The following is a 21,815-nucleotide window of genomic DNA, read 5'->3' on the forward strand; positions in this document are numbered from 1 at the left end:
AGACTCTCAGTTGCTCATGCTTCAGGGGGCTGCAGTCATGGTTGAGCCTTTGACCTCTGGGTCAAAGACAAGCAGACACTGCTGGCTGGCTGCCTGCTTTGCTCTAGAAAGGGGGCTAGGCAGCCCTGCTCTGACATGATCAAGTGCTCAGTTTCCACAGACAGCAAGATGAAGTTGGAATAGAAAGAGGATGAGACTCACCACTGCCCCCGAATGCAATTAAACCTATCAACAACACAGACTAAATGTTAAAAACCCTGCAAAATGGGTGAAACTATGTATGATGTATATGTACATAGGCTTGAGTCCCTTGGGAGTCCTTTCCTGGGGGCCACTGATCCTCTCAGCTTCAGTAAGAACTGAAGTCATTCAGTGTTTGGCAAAAGGACTTTTGCCACATAAAAGTCATTAATCTAATGTTTTCTAGCAAATAACTATCTGAACAGAAAACAACCATTTGCACATAGAAATCCCCCTCTAGAGATGTTCTTAAAATTCCATAGCAAACAGTTAAAGGTACTTTTATTTAAAAACAAACAAACAAGCAACTTCATTGGGCTTTGGATCAGGCCCTTGACATATGTAAATGATAATGTCAATGTAAAGATGCTGGTGCTGGAAACAAGCTGCTCTAAGAGTTCACATATATTTGACATGCACATCAATTGCACAAAAAAAATCTTTTCTTCCTTTTTATGAAAGAAAATACAGCCAAAATATGTAAAGCCAACATATCTTGGCTAATGAGTGCTCTTGGTAGCTCAGTTTCTGTTCTCATTAGATCAGAATATTTTTGTTCCAGACAAGCAAGAATCAAAATACTGATCATGCAGACTTAGGCCTGATTGCTTAATTAAAGACATCTTCCCCAAGCAGATAATGCTGGGTCAAAGACAAGGAATGTGAATGAGGGGCAAGCAGAGAATCAGGGAAAGACAATATAAGAAGGAATGAGACAGATCTGTAATTTAGAGAAATATACAGATCCCAATCTACTAAAGAGAACTAGGTATCTTGTTCCACCAAGGTACTAAGAATGGAATGATTTATTGTATATACCATGTAATGGCAAGAGGAAAAAAGGAACAACTTAGAAGACATGTTGTGAAACCTTATAAAATACTGTGTTCCAGAAGAGACTCCCTAAACAACTGATCTACTCCCATCTTAGTTATGTCCTGAGATTTCGTGGTGGTCAGAGGAAATGCTAGAAGGATAATTGAAGGCATACCTCAAGAAAAAAGATGCCAGTATCATTAACCAAGAGACACTGGATGCTAACCAACTTCAATGGCACTGCAACCTAAACCAAGAGGCAGCCCATTATGAAGTAAAATGTCTGGCCCTCAAAGCATAGAAGAGGGAACAGAGGAAATAAAAGGAGAGGAATCCCAGCCCACAGCCTACTCTCCCCTGCTGAAAGACTTGCAACTTCTATGGATGGATCTGTGGCTCAAGGATTGGACTCTTAAGTCATCTCAAGAACCAGGGTAGATATCATCCGTGAATCGAGGAATTTCTGACAATGCAAATATTGGGAGGGAGATGCAGTGGGAATCATAATTATAAAAGTATTTATATTTTAATATAGTAATAATAGAATTAAGGTCCACTGGAAATATAACTGTCTAGATCAGATGGGTAGCTAAAATCACAAGCCCATATTAATAATGATTGTTTGTCTAACATTTGCATTTGCATGCAAAAAATTATACAACTGTTTAATGAGCATGATAATGTTTCCACAGTACACTGATACCTCCTTGAAATTTTAATTACACAGTATTTTCTTCTAAATATCCCAGAAAAAACCCTCAACAATTCTCAACATGTATTTTGAGGATTTTTCTGTTGCCTAAGAAAGACTGCATAAGAAACGACCATTGTCAAATCAAATATGCCAATACTTAAACTGATATCCCAAAACAGTAATGATTTCTTGATTAAAACTGAAATTGTCTTGATTTATGTCTAAGAGAGCTCAAGAAGGTACCTTATATATTTCCCAGTGCTCAGGAGATTGTGGTGACAATATAGTCCCTGCATCACTCAATTCTGAAACTAGGTAATACCTGTCTAGGACAAATGCTCAGCAACAAAAATATAATTATACTAGATAAATATCACAGTTGAGCTCAGTTAGAAGTGAAATCATCAAATGTATTAGTGATTATGGACCCAATGCAGTAAAGTATATGAGACTTCAAACATGTAACCAGATGCACTGATTTCCAAGTTAAGCACATGCTTATTTTTCATTTTGACACCTATTTGTCTACTGTGCTACTAAAACAATCAACAAAGTATTTCAGAAAAATATAGACTCTTTGGGAAGAAATAAAAAATTAACAAAGTCCAATGAAAACTGTGGACTACTTGCTTTCACAATAGAATGAATTACCTATCACATTACTTTTCATAGTCTGTTGTAGCTCTAGCTCAGCTTGCTATTCACACCCCCCTAATCACCCCCAACTTTACTTACATGTATAAGTTGCCTAACATGCTTTTCTCTTATCTAGTCTTCCCCCATAACAACTACCTATGGAACAAAGCTTCTTAGCTGGATGTGCTAAGACCTGAAAGTTCATCTATAATTATTCTAGTAGTAATTGCTAACTCAACTGGTGGCAATCTAGCTACTTTCTCTGGAGGGCCTGAGAGACCATCAAGAAAGTATCTTTCTTTCAACAGGTTTCTTTTTTCCGTAATGGGAATGCAATCCTGTGCTGCTACAGTATTATTATTGTTGGTGGTGGTGTTGATGTTGTTTTGTTGTTGTTGTTATCATTATTACAATTATTCTTGCTCCCGTCCTAAAAACACAATTTACGACAGCCAAAATATGAAGAAAAACTGCACAATGAACTGTATAACCCTCTAAAAGAAAGAACACTTTAATTAGATTATGCTCCTAAAATTGGTTTGTAATAACTATTGAAAGCACAGAAGAGGAATGCTACAGCTGTAATTATAGTATTTGACAGACTGACTAACAAATTAAATACTACATTCCTCCAATTTTTTCAAGACTTTCCCCTTTCCTGTCTTTCTACTGATGCAACATTTAAAATGCTTCACACAGATTCATGCATGTACAGCATGACAATTGATTGGCACAAGGTGATTTGTTTTCCTGAATGATGCCAGTATGATCTTCACTCACAGCCTTTTATCGACCCCTGAAACAAATATCATCCTGTACTGGTTTCATTAGGAAGGCTTTCTCTTGTTAATTACCACTCATTCAAACCTTTTGGTGTTTCATTAAGGTGAACAAATTGGAGGAATTAAATAAACAATCCATATTGGCTTGCTGCTGCAGCTTTCTCATCCCTACTCTTTAATTCTTCAGGATGCCAATAATGAAAACTTTTTCTCCTCTTTTTCTAATGTTTCTGACACTGAGTCATAACAAAGTGGTGCAATGCACCATTGACTAAATCAAGTTGGAAAATAGTCTGAAAGGCTAGACAGACTACCTTACACATCCTTGGCACTTGAAAGATAGCATTCTAACTAGCTTCAGAGGTATGTTTTGTCAGCCTCTTTGCATTAAATTAAAATGGGTCAGTTTCTCTATACTTAAAAGAAAGACTGATGGACATCTATGACATCATACTGTGAATGAGAGAGATTAAAAAAAAACAAAACCCTTAGAGCGTTTTTTAAAATTTCTTAATGAAATGCAATGAAAAATTCACAAGAGGAAAGTGCTCCTAAATTTCCTTTAAGATTAATGCAACATGAGCCTGCCTTTTACTAGATAAATGACATGTGGTGGGGGAATGGGAGAATGGGAAAGGGTAAAGAAGATAATCCACTTTGGAATGCAATAGATGTGGTAGCTAGAACAAATTATGGTCTAAAATCAGAAAATTGATTTATCAGGCAGGTTGTCTGAGCAGGAGATAGGGATTTTTAAAAACTTGAATGAACACTTGGAACATGTCATGGTGCATTCACATGCTTTGGGAAACCCCAGGTTTTCAATGCTATGGGAAACGCTAGGTTTTTACTGGACATTCTCAGCAGTTTTAACTGATATTAGTGCAATTACTCTTGAATTAGCATCACATCACTTTATTTTCATAGCCATCCCAAGACTACTGACATTCCTTACAGCCTGCAGTGAATCACTGCACCTATATGCAGCACACAACATTATGATAGGAAGACTCCTATTTTTAGATTTTTACTAAGAGTAGGACACCGACTGCAAATGAACTTGCTCTCGGTTGCTTTTCCTTTCCTTTTTAAGCCCTCCCTCCCTTTTCTCTCCTGAGTTGCCCTCTAAAGGTACACTTTTACCTTTACTTTTATAAAAACAAAATACAGAAACAAATACTGCCAGTCTCCAATACTGTATTACAATCAAGTCTGGTTTTGGATGCACTGGGCAAAACTACACTCCTCTCCCTGCCGCTTCCCCTCCATGCAGGAGATTGCCATGTTTTACACAATGTGACAATAAGATGTATTAAGACTAGACTTCCTTGTTCTACATTTTAAACAGATGAAGATTACCTGTACCAATGCCTTATTATTTTTCACTGACTCTGAAACTATGTCCTTGATCTCCATTTTGTAGCTGTTCAAAGATTAAGTGCGTTATTGCATAATGAGTACTATTAATTTGTTGTATTTGAAGGATATAATCATATGCACATACTTTGGTTGAAAGATGTGGAAATTTCAATTTGTAATTACTTCCTCCCTAGTTCTCCTTCTAATTCCCCCCATCAACCTCTTTTCCTTTCATTTTCTATCTACTACTTGTCTTCATCTGAAAAGTACCTATCAGCTATTATGCCACTGACTGGTAGTGATGAGACTGCCAAAAGGTGACAGCCTTATCTACTGTACAGCCCTGCAAATTGCCAAACATTGATCCAGCAGTATGTGCCAGTTGATCACTGTAAAGCCGCTTCGATTTCTTTTCCTTCGGGGAAAAAAGTAAACTTTGGCTGGCATCTATAGAAAATCATTCATCAGTTCAGTTCTCCCCTTTCCCCTGTGCTCCACTCAAAGAAAATAAGAATGAGGCATAGGTAAATTAATTAAGATCTTACACCTCTCTCACCTCATGTACATTGGGTATATCCAACCAGTAGACTCTCTGCCATGAAATACAGAAAAAAAACCCTCCAAACCAAAATAAAAATGCATCCCCAAATTTGATCTGCATTTCTGTTCAGACTAGATTTACATAAAGGTTTCACAAATACATATACATAATACTCCAATCTTATATTTTAATTCAACCTCTATTTTAGATAGGTAAAACAATTCCTAACAATTAATTTTCTAAATCTCTGGAAAAATGATTGTCGGTTCAAAATTCCAGAAAAGGAAAAGCACCTAACTGTGCTTCATTGTGCAAAGCAACAACTTTCTTCCAGTAGTACTTTGTCTAGCATAACAATGAACAGTTTTTGTGAGACTTGGTAAGCAAATCCTGGGATTGATTGGAAAAGCTCACACATTTGAAGCTTCTCTCTTTTGTCAAGGAAAAGCAAATTTAGAACTATCAGTAATCGCTACCATGACTGAGGAGGATGGGGGGAGCCACACAGGCCCCAGCTCCAGGCACCAACTCAAAGAAGGTGCCAAAACAATGCTGTTGCCACCACCAGTCTTAGCCATGGCAGTATTGCATTGCCCAGCCAGAGGGGCAACATGCTGGGCAGGTAAAATCACTTCTTCTTTCCCTCCTTCGTTGTGTGTCTAGGTCCTCCTGGCCTCAACTGCAAGGGAGTTTTACTCAGGCACAAAACTCATTAGTTACGCATCTGCCAATACTGTATTTCTATTCAAGTCCATATTCCCTTTATATATATACAGTATCTGATATTAGGTTATGTAATGGATGATAAAAGGACAGGGTACAGTAAAAACACCAAAGCAAGCTTGGGTTCTGGGAGCAGTGCACCAGTTAGTTTGGAACCTCCATACTGGCTGATCTAGCTTTGGTTCTGGTATTTCTTAACTTTTGAATATTCAGCTTTGCAAAAATATTTTCGAGTAACTTGAACAACTTAATCTTGCTCCTTTCTGTAATATGCCATTTACTCTGAAGGAAGTTAGGCCAAGACCAAAGGGTTTTGCATTTTGCAATTTTGTTAGCTTTGTACTTATATTTTCACACCAAGCTGTTTGCTTTTTCCTCTCTACTTGTCAGCTTTCAAGATTTATTTTAATTCTTTTTTTTTGCAAACATTTTCCCCATGCCCTCCTCAAAAAAATTCCCTCAGGTTACTGCCGTTCCATATTCTATTATCTTCCCCAAATGTCTGATACCTTATCTCATATTCCTATGAACATGTTTTTTATGGTTTTTTACCTGCTTATGGTTTTTTACCTGCTTAGATTCTTTCTGATTTACCTCCTGGGTTTCTCCTAAATTCCTGGAATTTTTTCTGAAGTCTCTGATAGTTTTCAGTGTTAAATGGAGCTGTTTCTTAATTTACACAGTATTTAAAGAAACTAAGCTAGCAAATATTAGTTACAGTCCATCAAAAAAACTCAAGAGAGTGTCTTCTGAGGTCAGTGTGAGTGTACCAGGAAATCCATTTTCCCTTTGCTGGCTGCAACAAACACATTGCCCTTACCACACAACACTTTGTTTTATATAGATAGATGTTCTCTGGCTTCAGGCAAGACTGAGTCTGTGTAGTCATCTAACAGCTGCAACATTTTGCATAAGAAAGGAACTCAGCCCAACTTATTATATAATGAAAAATATGTGAAACATGCTTTATGGCAGATGAACACCCTTGAGGAAATAGGGTGTGTTATAACGGGTCCGTCTTATTTGCTGCTTACCTTTAACTTCAACATGCAAAAAATAAATCAAAGAAGGCACAGACAACAGTCCACAGGCAACTGTTAGTACTATTCTTTAGCTAGGGACAGAAATTGCATATAATCTGGTAGGAGTGATTGGGAACTGGTTGAAATCTGTAACACAACAGAAGTTCAGTGCACATAAAATACTTTAAAAATGGCTGAAACCAGTTTAAGATAAATCTGGATGGCTGTACTATCAGACTTAACTGAGTTAGGTTAAGTAGGCTTATTGAACATTTGTCCTACATCCTATCCTGATTCAAGCTAATTCACAGTCCCCCAGCATCCTAGGATGCTTTTAACTCTCCCATAAGCTGCCCTGCACAGGGTGGGTGGCCGAGCCTTGGCCCAAGCTATCTGTTCCAACTAAGCAGGAAGGCCTGCTCTAGCACCCACCGGCTTCTGGCCTGTGCCACTGCAAACATGTGGTTGCATTCCCAGAATCAAAAGTGAATGTCTGTTCACTTGCTTATTGGTTCAATCTACACAGTTTAGACTAACTTGCAAAGAATTAATCGATTCAGCCTTGGGCTTTTTGACTATATAGCCTTTGTAAATACAAAGAGCTATTCAACTCTAAGTAATATTAATAAACTTTTCATTCTGATGTCTCCTACGCAAACGTAAAGAAGTGTATTTTTGGGTCCTTGGGAAGACAGGACTTGGAATTACTGCTGTTTTTAATTCCTCATTAGGATGTTACTCATGCTTTATCCCTTTGAGCTTTCAGTCTTAATTACACTAGAAAACACACAAGAATAAAGATCTGTAACACCACAAAATTAACACTGCACGAAGGAAAAGATACACAGAGAAACAAGTGAATTACTAACAGATTTTTGTACTAATTAGTAAACATGAGCATTTTCAGCTATACTGTCAAATAAACAAGTGAAAAAGACATTGCCTCCTGACTCTTGTGAGTGTAAAATACTCATTCATAAAGTGTACTGTTTTTCTATTAATTATACTTTCTTTCCAGGATATTAATTCATATATACTTCATTTATGGTATCAAGTACAAACCTTCTTCTAGGCACCAGTTGACAGTAACAAGGACCAGGTTCAATTTTGGAGTATATCATTAATTTTTAACTGTTACTTGATCCCCCACCCAAAAATCTGGGTTCAGTGAATTTGGTTGGGGTGTGCCCCATAAACAAAACCCCCTTCTCACAACCAGTGCAAACACAAAGGACAGACACAGAAAGCAACAGCAATGGAAACAAAGGAAAACAAATTTACAACACTGTCAACTAAAAAGTACAGTTTCTGGTTTGCACCCCTTCTGGGGAGATTCCACCCATTCCCAGGCAGTCTGAGACATGGGAGCTCTCCCAGGGGTTATTCCAGTGGTCTGCACCCCTATACCTGCTACTCAGCAGGAGAGTCCTATAAACTGCTCCTTAGATTTTGCTGCATCTTGGGAGCTGCTAATAAGCATAGGTGGATTTGAGGGGTTATTGGTGGCTTTCATCAGCATATCACAGCCCCAAATTCCTAGTCCCAATCTCCAACTCTGCTGGGGCAGAAACTGCAAAAGGCCTCAAAGAAGGGGCCAGGCCATTCTGTGTTGGGCCTGGACTAGGCCACAAAGACAGCCAAACCTATTTGGCTGCAGCCTGGACATCTAGTCTCAGCTACACACCTGTGCTGAGACACAACACCTGTGAAACAGGGGGCGCAGGTCTATTCTGGCCAGTAACTGCCAAGACTCCATTCCTGGTCAGTCTGCTCCAGGAAATAACTCCGCCACCCTGCATGGTATTATCCCACTCAAGGCCTTAAGCATGCCTTAAATCTGCCAGGTCTTTAATTCTGGCCAAAACTGCCAGCAAGACAAATGTCTGGAGTTTAGCCACAGAGCTATGTTGCAACAGCAACTAAAACATGCCAGGTTCTCAGCCCTGGCCTAAAGCATGCCAGGCTTTTAATCTTGGCCCAGCTCTGGCAGCAAACTACTGCTGGGGTTCAGCCATTAAGCAAAGCTGAAACCAAAAGCTTTCCAGGTCTCACCCTGGCCCAAAGTGTACCAGCAAAACTTGCAGACTCTATCCCTAGTCAGTGGGCTCTAGAGATTACCCCATGGTATTATCCCACTTAAGACCCAGAAAAATAAAAGGGGAAAGAAGAGGGGTCTTAAGCCCTGGACTGATTTTCTTTCCCTGTACCTGAGGCTTTTTCTTCATATAGCTTCAGCTCGCTTCTCCAGTGATGAATGTGGGGGAGGACCGCCCATAGGGAGTAGCTTCTCTGGCTCCCAATTCAGATTATCAGGTCTCAGAAGCCCCAAGAGAAAGACAGACCTGAGTCCCAGCTAAGAAAAATAACAACACTGCCCAGTTAGCCAATTATACTAAGGGTCTGAGTTCCCCTTCTTACCTGACTTAAATCCATGTTATTTTGTTTACAGTAAGCAAAAGGATATATCCATAGACAAAAGGCCTAAATAAAAGCCACAAGTATTTGCCTACACCATATCTCCTGCTTCTTTTCAGCTTATCCAAGCAGGGGAGAGAAAAAAAGATACTCAAATATAGAAAGAATGGGTACATACAGCACAGCAAAAAAAAAAAAATGTATTTAAAACCATAAACAACACTCTTTGCAATACAAAACGGCTTGTACATTTGGTGTGGGTTACAAGCAAAACATTTATATATGTATGGGGGCATCTACATAAGACACTACTGCGCAGTTGTTACTGTGTATTTATTTAGTACTTGTATCAGTAAGCACTAAATAAATGTTCATTAACTGGCAACACTTCACCACCACGGCGATGCTGCTGCATCTGAGGAGGCAACACGCCTTTGCCCTTGCTCCTCCTCAGCCTGGCACCAGTGGGAGCGTGCTCAAAGGGAAGTCCCCCACTTGCTCCAAAGCCTCCATCCACCCAAAGCAGAGGCGGGCCACCCTGGACCAGTGGGGGAAAGCCACAGGCAAAGGGAGAAATGTTGCAAGGGTGAGCGGGGTCACCCAGAGCACTGGGGAGATGCTTGCTCTGGATGGCCAGCCCTTCTCCTTAGTTCAGCAGCCAGGGTTCAGGCAGCTCATGGTACTTGTGGCCCCATCCTACCAAGTGCCCACACGCACCACCTTTAGGAGGATGGTGGTGCCCTCCCTGTAGGAGACATGCAGGGAGTACTTGAGGTGAGCTGCATAAGGCAGGTCTGCAGGTGGCCTTACACTTCACCTTGGACATCTGGAGCAGCTAGTTTGGAGATCATGCCTACCCCTCCCTCACAGGGCACTGGTGTGAACAGTTAGGGTGTCAGAGGGCCCTCCTTCAAACTGAGGTGATGGTTGAGTCCCACACAGCAAGGGAGATCATGGTGGCCATGAACCGCTAGGTGCAGGTGTGGTTCATTCGGCAGGGCGAGCTGACCTGGGGGTTTACAGTCACCAACAACAGGGCCAATATGGTCAAGGTGGTGCGCGATGTTAACTTTGTTGGCATCTGCTGTGTGGCACACAACCTCGTAGTCAGGGATGCCTTGGAGGGGGACAGGGCTGCCAGTGACGGTGCTGTCATTATCACCCAGCTGATTTCAGAATGCAGGACGGTGGTGGGCTACTTCCAAGGCAGCATCAAGAGGCAGAGCTGAGCATCCCACAGCACAAAATCATGAAGGATGTGGAGACTTAGTGAAACACCCCAAACCTAATACTGGAAAGGCTGGTGGAGCAAAAGAAAGTCATCCATGAGATGGCCTTGCTCAGGGAGATCAGGATCAGTGGCCCACTTAACAAAGTGGAGTGGGATACCATCTCCCAGATCTTGGTGGCCCTCAAGTCTTTCCTCGAAGGCACCAAGACCTTCACTGCTGGTGATGGCCTCCTTATCCAGGTAATCCTTGTAGTCAAGGAGTTTGAGAATGAAATGGAGAAGTTCCAGGGGATCAATGTTCCTGGCTGGGGCAAGCTGCTTTCACCAGATGTGCAGGCACTGGTGACGCGTCTGAAGGAGGGCATCAAAAAATGGCTGGATCTGTTGCGGTCCAGTCTGGTCCACATCGTGGAGAGCATGTGTAACCCAAAAGTGAAGGGAAGCATCTGCAGCACCAAAACCCTCAATCACTGGAAAGGAGGTGCTTGTGAACAGAGTCAGGGAGGTAGAAAGGCAGAGATGAGGGGACATGGAAGAGGGGGATCCACTTTCCTGTGCCAGTACTAGCCAGTCTCCTCCATTCGAGCCACTGCCAAAGTAGGCCAAGGACATAGCTTCAATGTTGGGGTCCAGATGCACCAAACCCCAGCCTTGGGCAGGTAGGACTGAGGCTTCAGTGGCTACCTATCTAGCTGAGGACGTGGAGCTCCTGGACTGTGACCCCTTGGCCTGTTAGGCAACCTGCAGGATCTGGCTGCAGTTGCCCAGGACACCTGTCCTGTCTACCAATTGGTTAACTAGTTAATTGTGCAATATCTGTAAAATGTAGAGCGGTCCTGAGTTGCATTGCTTGGTCAGTTTACCAAATTTCCATCCTGATGTCTTCTCCAGAAGATTAGAAGAGAGATGGTTTATGGTTCCACAGAGACGCAGATCTTGGGATTGAACTAAAAAAGAGTTCTTAATTTTTTCATTAGGGTACTATTTACTGGTGGCAAAACAGATCACCTTTGGACTGCAAAATATTCGAAAGTTTTTTGTTCAACTGTCAATTGCAATTAAAATGATCAATTTTCTCTCTCCATATGGCTCACCGAAACACCCATAAAAATAAAAATTCATGAATTGACTACAAGCAAGCAATTTAAAGGCTAATCCCTTAGAACCATTGGCAGAAAAGAGAATGGCATTAAAACACAAGGCAAAATTTTACAAGCTGAAAATCTAAGAGCCTATTAACAAAATCAGACAATTCCAATTAGCAGCAGCTTATGTAGACAGATGAATGTTCACTTCTAACTTCAAGGTTATGCTTACCAACTGTCTACTTAAAAATAAAGGCTTGATATCTATCTGAATCAGGATCTTACTAGGATTTTATCACAAAACCAAAACATATTATTGTAAACTGCATGTCATGTTTGTCTGTAAAGCATCATCACAGCCCACTTCTTATCATTATTAATAAAATAATGACAGTAAAACTTATAGAGCAATCAAGAGAAAGAAGAATGGAGGCCTAAATTCAAATCTAGGATAAGAATGAACAGTACAAATTAATCTCGAACATTACAAAAACAGAAAAAAGAAAAATGTAAGTTGTAGTTTAGGCTAATTTTATATTTAGGTAGTTATGAAAAAAACAGAATGTAGAAGGAGAGTATAGAAGAAACAAATAATGAAATATGATAAAGTGTGACTAGACCCTACTATGTCCTATAGCTTCTCACCTGTTGCTATATTTTTTTCTTTTTGTCTTCATAGAAATCTAAGCTGGTTTCATTCTGCGCAGCTACTGAATATCAATTTGGTGAATACTATACTAGATGTAGATCTATTTTGTAATATTTATTTTTATTTGACTCACTAACCTAAGCCTGAAATCATCCACAAGAAAATAACTAATATAGCTTAGTATTTACGCTATGTTTCATTGGTAGCTCTCAAAACTCATTACATAAACAGATATGCATCATTATTCTTATTACAACATTCATGGGAGAAACCAGATATAAATTTGATCCTCTATTTCCAGATGACTGAGCTCATATAAGATGCAGAACATGATCAAGGAGGTAGCCCTTAGATGCATGGCCTTTGGTCTCTTTGGGCTTCCCTGGAGTGGAAAGGTATACAGAGCAGAGCTATAGCATTCATGCTACATTCTTTCTATGTAAGCTGAATACATTTCTACATGGTATGCTGGCTTCAGGTCTCTAATAACCTTCAAAATCTGTTCCAATTTAAATAAACAAGTGACTTAAATTAACTGCAATTCTAGAAAGTCAAGTTTGAAACTACTTGCAAATATTACAGACTAAATCCATCAGTGCTTGATACTACCATTTACTAAAGCGTTATTCTGTCCAGGAAACAAAACAAGATGTGTAAGTTTTGGGGAGGGAGTATTTCTGAAGGAAATGGGTGATATTATGAAACTATGCATTTCACAATATATATATGAGTTTGTCAGATTGAACCCACAAAGACTTTTGTATTCAACAAAGAACTGATAGTTATGAAGCTGTGCAGCGAATGTTCCTAATTTAAGGTGATTATCTCCAGGGAAACCAGCTAATGGCTTATGTCATTTATTTATTTCTCTAAGGCATTTATGGTTTGTTTGTTCCACTGTGTCAAAGCGCCTCTCAATTAGACACCTAGGGACTGGCTAATTACACTACTTCTGTGGTAGCCATATATGAAAATGAAGGTTTCTGGTTGGAGACAAGGTCAAGTTAATCTTTACTTCTATAGTCTCTCTCTTTTATAGGACTTTCCTCCTCATTCAGCCTGGATGTTTGATAGAACTCTTGTCCTTCCTTCCAGTGCCTTCCTCAGGTCTGGGGCAAGCATGGAGATGTCTCTATATCTGAAGCTGAGAACATGGCAAGGAGAAAATAGCATGAGACTTTGTATATGGAAGCAAGGGTATCAGCTAAGAAGAGTTAGGTGGTGAGTGGGATACTCCAATACTTGATATGAAAGAATTGAGACAGGACATGTCAATATGTGCTATTAAGGTGATACAGGCTTACAGCACACTACACCTTCCCCAGGAGCACATTTATATGTGCATTCTGCTGGGAGCAAATCTCCCAACGAGAGCAGCCCAGTACAGGGTTGCTCTTGACCTGCTCTGCCTCCCTGCAGCAGCTAGAGGGAGCTCCAGCCTCTCCCAGAGTACTAACCTGGGGGATGGCAGAGGCATGGGAGCTAGTCCCAACATGCATGGGGCCAGAAGAGCTTTTCTGGATGCAGCAGCAGTTGTCTCCTGGCCCCGTGCACATTGGGTGGGGTCCTCATGTGCATGGGGCTGGGAGACAGAGAGCTGACAGGGCTCTCCCAGCCCTGTGTACATTGGGACACATGGCTGCTAGCGAGCCCCATGCCCAGTGGGACTTCCTTGCCCATTAGGGAGCTCATCGGGAGCTGTCCCCACTTCTGGGGCAGCTTCCAACAAGCCCCCAGCTGGGCGGGGGATCCCTGCACAGCAAGGGGCTCATGGCAGTTGCCCCAGGAGCAAAACAGGTCCCAGCCAGCCCTCTGCTGGGCAGGGAATCCCCACCCAAGAGACTCACCAGCAGCTGCTCCACAAGTGAGCACAGCTGAGTGGAGAAGCTGAATGGCTGAAGCAGAGAGCTCCCCAGTCTCAGTGCTGTGCAGCTCCTGGCTCCCCATAGGACCCAGGACCTGAGCTGCGCTGCGATATTTGGGGCAGAGAGCAAAGGGATGCCAGGATGAGTACTGCCAGGACCAGGAAAAGAGAACTCCCCTCTCCCCTGTGGACTCCTGCTGGTGTGATTGACTGGGAGCATATTTGCTCGTAGTCAGTGTCACTGCTGAGCAGTAATTGCTGCTACTGCACAGTAACCACTATGCAGTTAATCTAGTACCTGTATTTACAGGCACTAGCTAAATGCACAGTAGATTAATTTACTTCATAGTAAATGCCACAAATGTGTAGACAGTGACACTTTATTGTGCAGTAAATTAATCTACTGCATAGGAAAGCTTCTTGTGTAAATGTTCCCACAGAATAGGATAGGATTGTGTATCATTTTTCTGTTACTCTTTTTAAATTCCTATAAAGGGACTATCACTCCGGTATCTGGAGGGGAGGGTGGAAACCTATCCTATGAATTAAAAACTATTCCATGGACTAATGTTCTTGTTAGGAAGAAAGGATCCAGCTTTTCTTAAAATGGCAGTAGTATGGCACCTGCTGAGGAAGGTCTATCAGGATTACAGTACCACTCATTCTCTGACTTCCTGTTTTTAAGAACAGTGTCTCGAACATCACTGGTTACACTCTGAGCCTAAGGTCAGCTCCTTCATATTTTGAAAGGAATGCCTTTTTCCCATTTTTGTCTACAAATACTTTTATACCCTGAAGCTTGAGGATTAATAATCTTTGAAATTGTCTCCTGTGAGTGTAATTTGAAAAGATGTTTTTTATTCACACACTATAAATACCTAATCCTTTCTGAATCTTATTAAGCTAAATCACTCAGTTAATGAGGTTATATATATTGTGTGATAGAAATCTAGCTTTCTCCTATATACTAGGCTAGAGTATATAGTTTAGTGATATACATTTCTAATTACCTTCCTGATATTAGTTCATGTTAACAAAATGTAATAGGAACTGCTTTGGTAAATAAATGTCATATACACTATCTGTGTCTAAAACAGCTGCAATACATATAGACTTCTTCTATTTGCAGTCAACCATATCTTGTTTGAATAGACCCCATATCTTACATGTGCTTGTCTTGCAGACAATTTTAGCAGTGCTGAAAATAGAATCATAGAGGCATAGAATCACAAAAAATAGGGTTGGCAGGGACCTCACGAGGTCATCTATTCCACTCCCTGCTCAAAGCAGGACTGTCCCCAACTATATCATCGCAGCCAAGGGATTCATCCAATACGTATCTCTTTAGCCAGGGATCGGCAACTTACAGCTTACCAGCCACATATAGCCCATGGACACGGTGTTTTGGCAGCAGAGGGTTTTGGCAGCAGCCACTTTCCCAATACTGCCATGGAGAAACATTTCCTAGCTGGCACTTTCCCTGTGCTATGGTGGAGAAAAGCAACAGCAGCATCAGGCCCTAGCATCTGCTCCCTACCCATCTGCCTGCTTTTGATGTGAACTGGGTCAATCAAGTCCAAAGCCTTAAAAGGTTATCAACCACTTCTTTAGCAGCATAACATATAATAAACAATTAATGGTAAATGTTCCTTTAGTTTCAATAGCAGTTGGATTAGGCTTTACAGATTCACACCTAACACCACCAGTATGGAAGCACTGATTATTCAATATCAGCTTCAGTGGACAAGGCACTGTATGTGCATGCCTGATGTACATTTACCAAAACAACTGCTACACTCCCAACTCAGCCAAGGACAAAAGACACACCAGGGCCAGAGGAAACACTTCTAGGACACCCTCAGGGCAAACATTAAGACATGTGGCATTGACACCACAAATTGAGAAAAAACTAGTCTGGGACAGGGTTACATGGCAACGCCTTCTGAGGGAAGGTGCATCTTACTATGAGGAAAACAGTCTTGTCCTAGAGGTAGAAAAATGAAAGAAATGGAAGGAAAGGAAACAAGACTGAGAAATCTGGGGCCTGACCCTCCCTTTAACCACCACCTGTGATGTCTGCCAGAGAGTGCATGGCTCTAGAATCATCCTTCTTAGCCATCAACAGACTCATCTACTACCCTTTATTTGACCCAGGGGATTGATTGTCCTTGACCGCAAGGGATAGCCACCACTGCCAACAGTATTCTGGGAGAATGGTTCTGTTGTCAATAGTAACAAAAAGGGAAGGGAGAAAGGTCAAAGCAGGGTGAGTTTATTTTTTGACCACATTCACCAAAATTAAGATATTACCTGCTCAGAGAGAATGCAGAAAATAGTCTCTAGGGAATAATATATACCACTGTAATCTGTTCTATCCCTTTACATTGCAAATGAGAGCTTCACTTTTCCCCCACCAACAAGTGTACAATTCAAAACAGGATGAATCCAGCTTGTAGAAACAAATGAAGAGTTCATTTTAGAATTAAACACAATCAGTGAGAAAAAAAGAATATTCTGCATTCCAGCAACTGCATTTGCCTTGGCTTTCCAGGGTTTCTTGACGTCCCATTTAATAATGATAATTATTTGCCATGGCAACTACAATATATAATGTTTATACAGTTTTAAGATGTAGCTATAGGTCAGTTTCATTAAGCAACACTAGGAATTTCTGTATATTAAAAATGTTAAAAAAAGTTTGACAACAAGGGGGCATACCTATTTATCCAGTTTAAATAAGCATGTTTAACAACCTGTTTTCTTCCAATCTTCCCTCTGAATTTCTCTCCTTGATACACTACATCAAAATAGTATTTAATGTTGAGCAGGCATATAAATGATGATTAATTATATAGTTGTTTCTTTGGCTGTAAAATAATCTGAATTATATAAATTGTATAAGCTCAAGGTACTGCTGGCAAATGTGGGTGAAACATTTTAGACAATGAATGGTTCTGAAATTTTCTCTGTATATTGAAATGGGTCTATTCTTTTTCAAACAGGCTTGAAAAAGGATCCGATTCTTCCCTTTGTTTTCCACAAGCTTGGCTATGATGAAATCCATTTTATGGTTCATGTCCCTGCAAATCTCACCCTTGCACAACTACTACTGTTTTTTTTTCTAATCCTGTATCTCTATATACCAGCATAACTTGCCAGGACAGTGGTATAAACTGGAGTTATTTTGACATGGTCCCAAGTACAGAATATTTACTGATGATAACAGCTAATAAATCTCAGCAGGCAACATACAAGTTCTTAGAGTTCCAAAGACAACATCACTACAGTGACAGAAAAATGGGGAAAGTAGCAGTGAAAATCAGAGTCCTGTGAGGTTTAATGGTAAAAAAATCTGTGATTAAGGGAACAAAAAGCACTGAGTTTGGGAGACAGGAAAGGAATCTTAACTGGGACTAGGAGCAGGAGATAGAGAAAATGCATGTGGTTATACTGTACATGAAATTCTTTACAATGAGACAACTTTTGGGCTTTGCCAGGTTTATAATGTAAAAACAAAAGTGGAGGTAAGGGCAAGAGGCAGCAATGGATTTTGTGAGTGCATCTGATTACTGTGCTTCAGTGGTAGTAAGGGATAACTATTAACGTTATGGTGAATAAAAATGTGTATTCCAGGTTTTCAGCATGTCCGCACAGAGTACCCCCTAAGCCTCTTGATTCTGACCTGCCATGATTTTGTTCTCAATAGAAATAGGGAGGAAGGGGGTGTTACTCAAGCGGGAAGGACCACGCTGGATTGGGGTATGATACAGGTGCTTTTATTAAGCTCTTTCTTTCTCTTATTTACAGGAACCCCCCTTGGAGGAGGAAGCAGTACGACAGACTGATCTTGGGGATCCCCTGGGCCTCCAGGCTGATCCCTGTCCACTTATACAATAGGTAAGTACCACATAAAGTCCCAATATCCACCGCTAATTATATCATTAGCGGCTCATTAGCAGCCCTCCCAATGTTCCCTTGCTGCGTCTTTTGCTGGATTGGGGACCGCTGCATCCTAGGGGTCAAAATGTGATACTTGGATATACTTGAGCCCCCCTGCATGGCTCACAGCTCACCAGCAGCAGCAGCCATTGGTGGTGCTCAAAGCAGAGCCCTCCCACACAGCATGGGGCAGCACAGCTCAGCGCCAGGGCCCTGCAGAGGAGCATGTGGGCCCTGCAGTGGGGGAGGGCTTTGGGCTCTCGGGCGGGGGGGTAGTTCATGTGCTGTGGCACATGGATTACCAGATGGGATACCACACAGTCCATGTGCTGTGTGGAGGGGGCTGCACCCTGTGAGGGGGCAGGGGACCCACTCCTCCTGAGCATCCCCCCCACAAAGTTCCCTCACACCCAGAGTCCCCCACAATCCCCCCACACCTACCCACACACCCCACAGTCTCCCACATCCCTCCACACCCACCCACATCCCCCACCCCCCTGTTCACCCCCCTCCTGCAAACCCCACATCTCCCAGTCACACACCCAGCATGCCCTACAAGGGCAGCTGTGGCTACAGGGGCACCTGTCCTCACATCCTAGTTAGTAAAGGGATCAGTAGGAGCTCTAACTGTTCTATGGTAAGAAAACCAAAGGCAAACATCAAACATGTAGATATTTAGAATTTATTTGATGATGATACAGACACTGATAGGTTTCCAAATTGCTTTCACATTGTAAATATATCAATGAAACATTGACAAACTGATTGATCTCTCTCCCTCCATCTATATAACGGTCTTTTGTTTTAATTGTGGAAGCACACAGATTTTGGTGTATTTCAAAAAGTGAATTTGGGACTTTTTTATGAGAGATTTTACAGTTTTCCCATAGGGAACACCAAGATTTGTGCTAATGAGGCAAGTGGCAGGACCCAGGCACAGAACCCTGCTCAGGGTTGGCATCCAGAAGCCAGCTGAAGGTAGCTGATCCCCTGGACACTTAGGGCCAGGAGGACATGCTTTGACAGTTCACCACACTGAGAACATCTTTCAGGAGGTAGCTGCCCAGGTGGTAGGGCAGAGGCACAAATTACATTAGTTCTGCACAAACACCAACTGTGCAGCCACAGTCCACTGGCAGCTGGACCAGATGTGAAGATGCTTCTGTTGTGGCTGTGGAGTACTCATCCAGCTCTGAGAGGTGCACACCCCTGAGGCCACATGCTGTGGCAGGTGGCAGCAGGTCATAGGAAGGCAGTAGCTGCCACTGCCAGACTGTTACAGTGGGTAAAGGGTGTAGGGAACTCTTGGTTAGGGCTGCTTCGGTAGTCCATCTGGCACAAAGGGCTAGTGTAACCGGATACAAATGGGCCAGGCCCCAGAAGTTCCTGTCTATTTGTGTCATCCAAGTACTGTGGGTCCTAAGGCCCACCCAGCTAACTAGTAGCTCCTACTGTATAGGGCCAATGGATGAATGACACAACAAAACTCTTGGGACAACAAAGGCAAAAAAACCAGACAGGTGTGACATGAGGGCCAAAGGGTAAAAACATGAAAATGAGTGCTCCTGAGAGGGACACTGAGCAGAGCCCTCTGGACCATACTCACCAGTCCTCAAAGACATCTAAGAAGCTGGAGGACACTGCTCAGTGGTGCTCTGCTGGAAATGTGTACAGACTGGCAAGAGGAGTGCAGCCCCACAGTCCCCGGGCACCTTCCTGGCCAGAGCCTCCTTCCTGGTCATGTATAGATAAACTAAGCCCGCCACTGCTGGCCCGCTGAACAACCCTTGCAAAGCCAGCAGGCCAAGACACTTAAGGGAGTGCACCCCTGCCCCAGCCCTGGTACAATCTGTGGGCAAGGCAAGAGCTCCCAAGGGGACACTTTCCTGCCTGTACACAAATGGCAGAAGCTTGGGAAATAAGCAGGAGGAGCTCATCCTCCTGCTTAATGCAATAATTATGATGTCATAGGGATCCAATGGAGATCTGGTGGGACTCCACCCATGACTGGACCATGGGTATAGATGGCTATCACCTGTACAGGAGGGATTGTGTAGATAAAAGTGGCGGGAGTGTAGCTCTCTATGTTAAGGAAAGCTACGCGTCCCTGCAAGCTGATGTTGGTGACCAGGATGGATGAGTGTAGACCCTCTGGGTTAAAATCCGTGGGAAACATGGCACAGGGGAAACAACGGTGGAAGTCTACTACAGACCTCCCACCCAAAGTCCCGAGCTTGACCAGTTCACCTGGGAACTGGCTGATGCTGCATGCTCCAGGACCATGCTTGTCTTGGGTGACTTCAATTACCCGGGCATCTCGTAGGAGTATCATTCAGCAAAATCTGAGCAGTCGCAAAGCTTCCTCTCGTGCACAGATGACCTCTACCTGACTCAAGAAGTCTATGGGCCAACAAGAGGTAAAACACTGCTTGACCTGGTACTGGCTACTGGGGATGACCTGATTGGAGACCTAGTGATCGATGGGAAGCTGGGTGACAGCAATCACGAGCTGATCACCTTTACCATCCACTGTAAAGCTGGCAAGTCAATCAGCAAACAGAAGTCCTTGACTTCAGAAAAGCCGATTTTGACAAGCTCAGGAGGCTTGTCAGTCAGGCCCTAAGGGACCATGACCCTAGGGAGAGGGGAGTTCAAGAAGAGTGGATTTCTCCTCAAGAAAGCGATTCTCAATGCACAAGCTAATTTGATTCCATCTCAGAGGAAAGGCAGCAAGAGGGCACAGTTCCCCCCCCTTCGGCTCTCCAGGGATCTAGCAGACCTCCTGCAGCTAAAAAGGAAAGCCTACAAAGGATGGAGGATGGGATTCACCTCCAAGGAGGATTATTCTGCACTGGACCAGTCCTGCAGAGAGCAAACCAGGAAAGCCAAGGCTGCAACTGAACTCCAACTAGCTTCGAGCATCAAGGACAATAAAAAGTCCTTTTTCAGATATGTGGGGAGCTGGGGAAAAAGCAAGGGCAACACTGGATACCTGCTGAACCAGATGGGGCAACTGACAACTGACGCCCAGGAAAAAGCCAACCTATTCAATAGGTATTTTGGGTCGGTCTTCCATCAGTCCCATGGGACGCCCATGCCCGCTACAAGACAGGGAGGTCTGGGTGAGAGAGATCCCCTGTCCTCAATTAATGCTGACCTCATGAAGGAACACGGTGAGAAGCTGGATACTTTCAAGTCAGCCGGCCCTGACAATCTACACCCCAGGGTACTCAAGAAGCTGGCGAGTATCATAGGCCAGCTTCTGGCACAGATCTTTGAAAACTCCTGGTGCTCTGGTGTACTGCTCAAAGACTGGATGAAGGCCAATGTGGTGCCTATCTTTAAGAAAGGGAGGAAAGTGGATCTGGCTAACTATAGGCCCATCAGCCTGACTTCTATCCCGGGGAAGATCTTAGAAAAGTTTATTAAAGAGGCCATCCTTAATGGATTGGCCGATGCCAACATCCTAAGGGATAGCCAGTATGCATTTGTTGCGGGTGGATCTTGTTTGAACAATCTCTTTTCCTTCTATCACCTGGACAAGGGAGAAGAGACTGATGTCATATGTCCTGACTTCAAAAAAGCCTTAGATCTGGTATCCGATGATCACCTCTTGGTGAAAGTGGCCCATTGTGGCCTTGGGTCTGCCATGATCCGCTGGCTGGGAAATTGGCTCCGTGGTCAGACCCAGAGGGTAGTAATTGATGGAAGTCACTCATCATGGCATCCTGTGACCAGTGGGCTCCCCCAAGGCTCTGTCTTGGACCCATATTGTTCAACATCTTCATTAATGATGTGGACATTGGAGTCAGAAGCGGA

General features: G+C 42.6%; 1 protein-coding gene across 2 annotated transcripts in view; it reads right to left on the reverse strand.

Moving 5' to 3' along the window:
• PCDH11X (protocadherin 11 X-linked) overlaps nt 1-21,815 on the reverse strand; it is a 1,248,873-nt gene that overhangs the window by 513,091 nt on the left and 713,967 nt on the right. The window lies entirely within an intron of this gene.

The sequence above is a fragment of the Crocodylus porosus genome, unplaced genomic scaffold (assembly GCF_001723895.1).
Source record: "Crocodylus porosus isolate Cpor-Errol unplaced genomic scaffold, CroPor_comp1, whole genome shotgun sequence".
In the NCBI taxonomy this organism is placed as follows: domain Eukaryota; kingdom Metazoa; phylum Chordata; order Crocodylia; family Crocodylidae; genus Crocodylus; species Crocodylus porosus.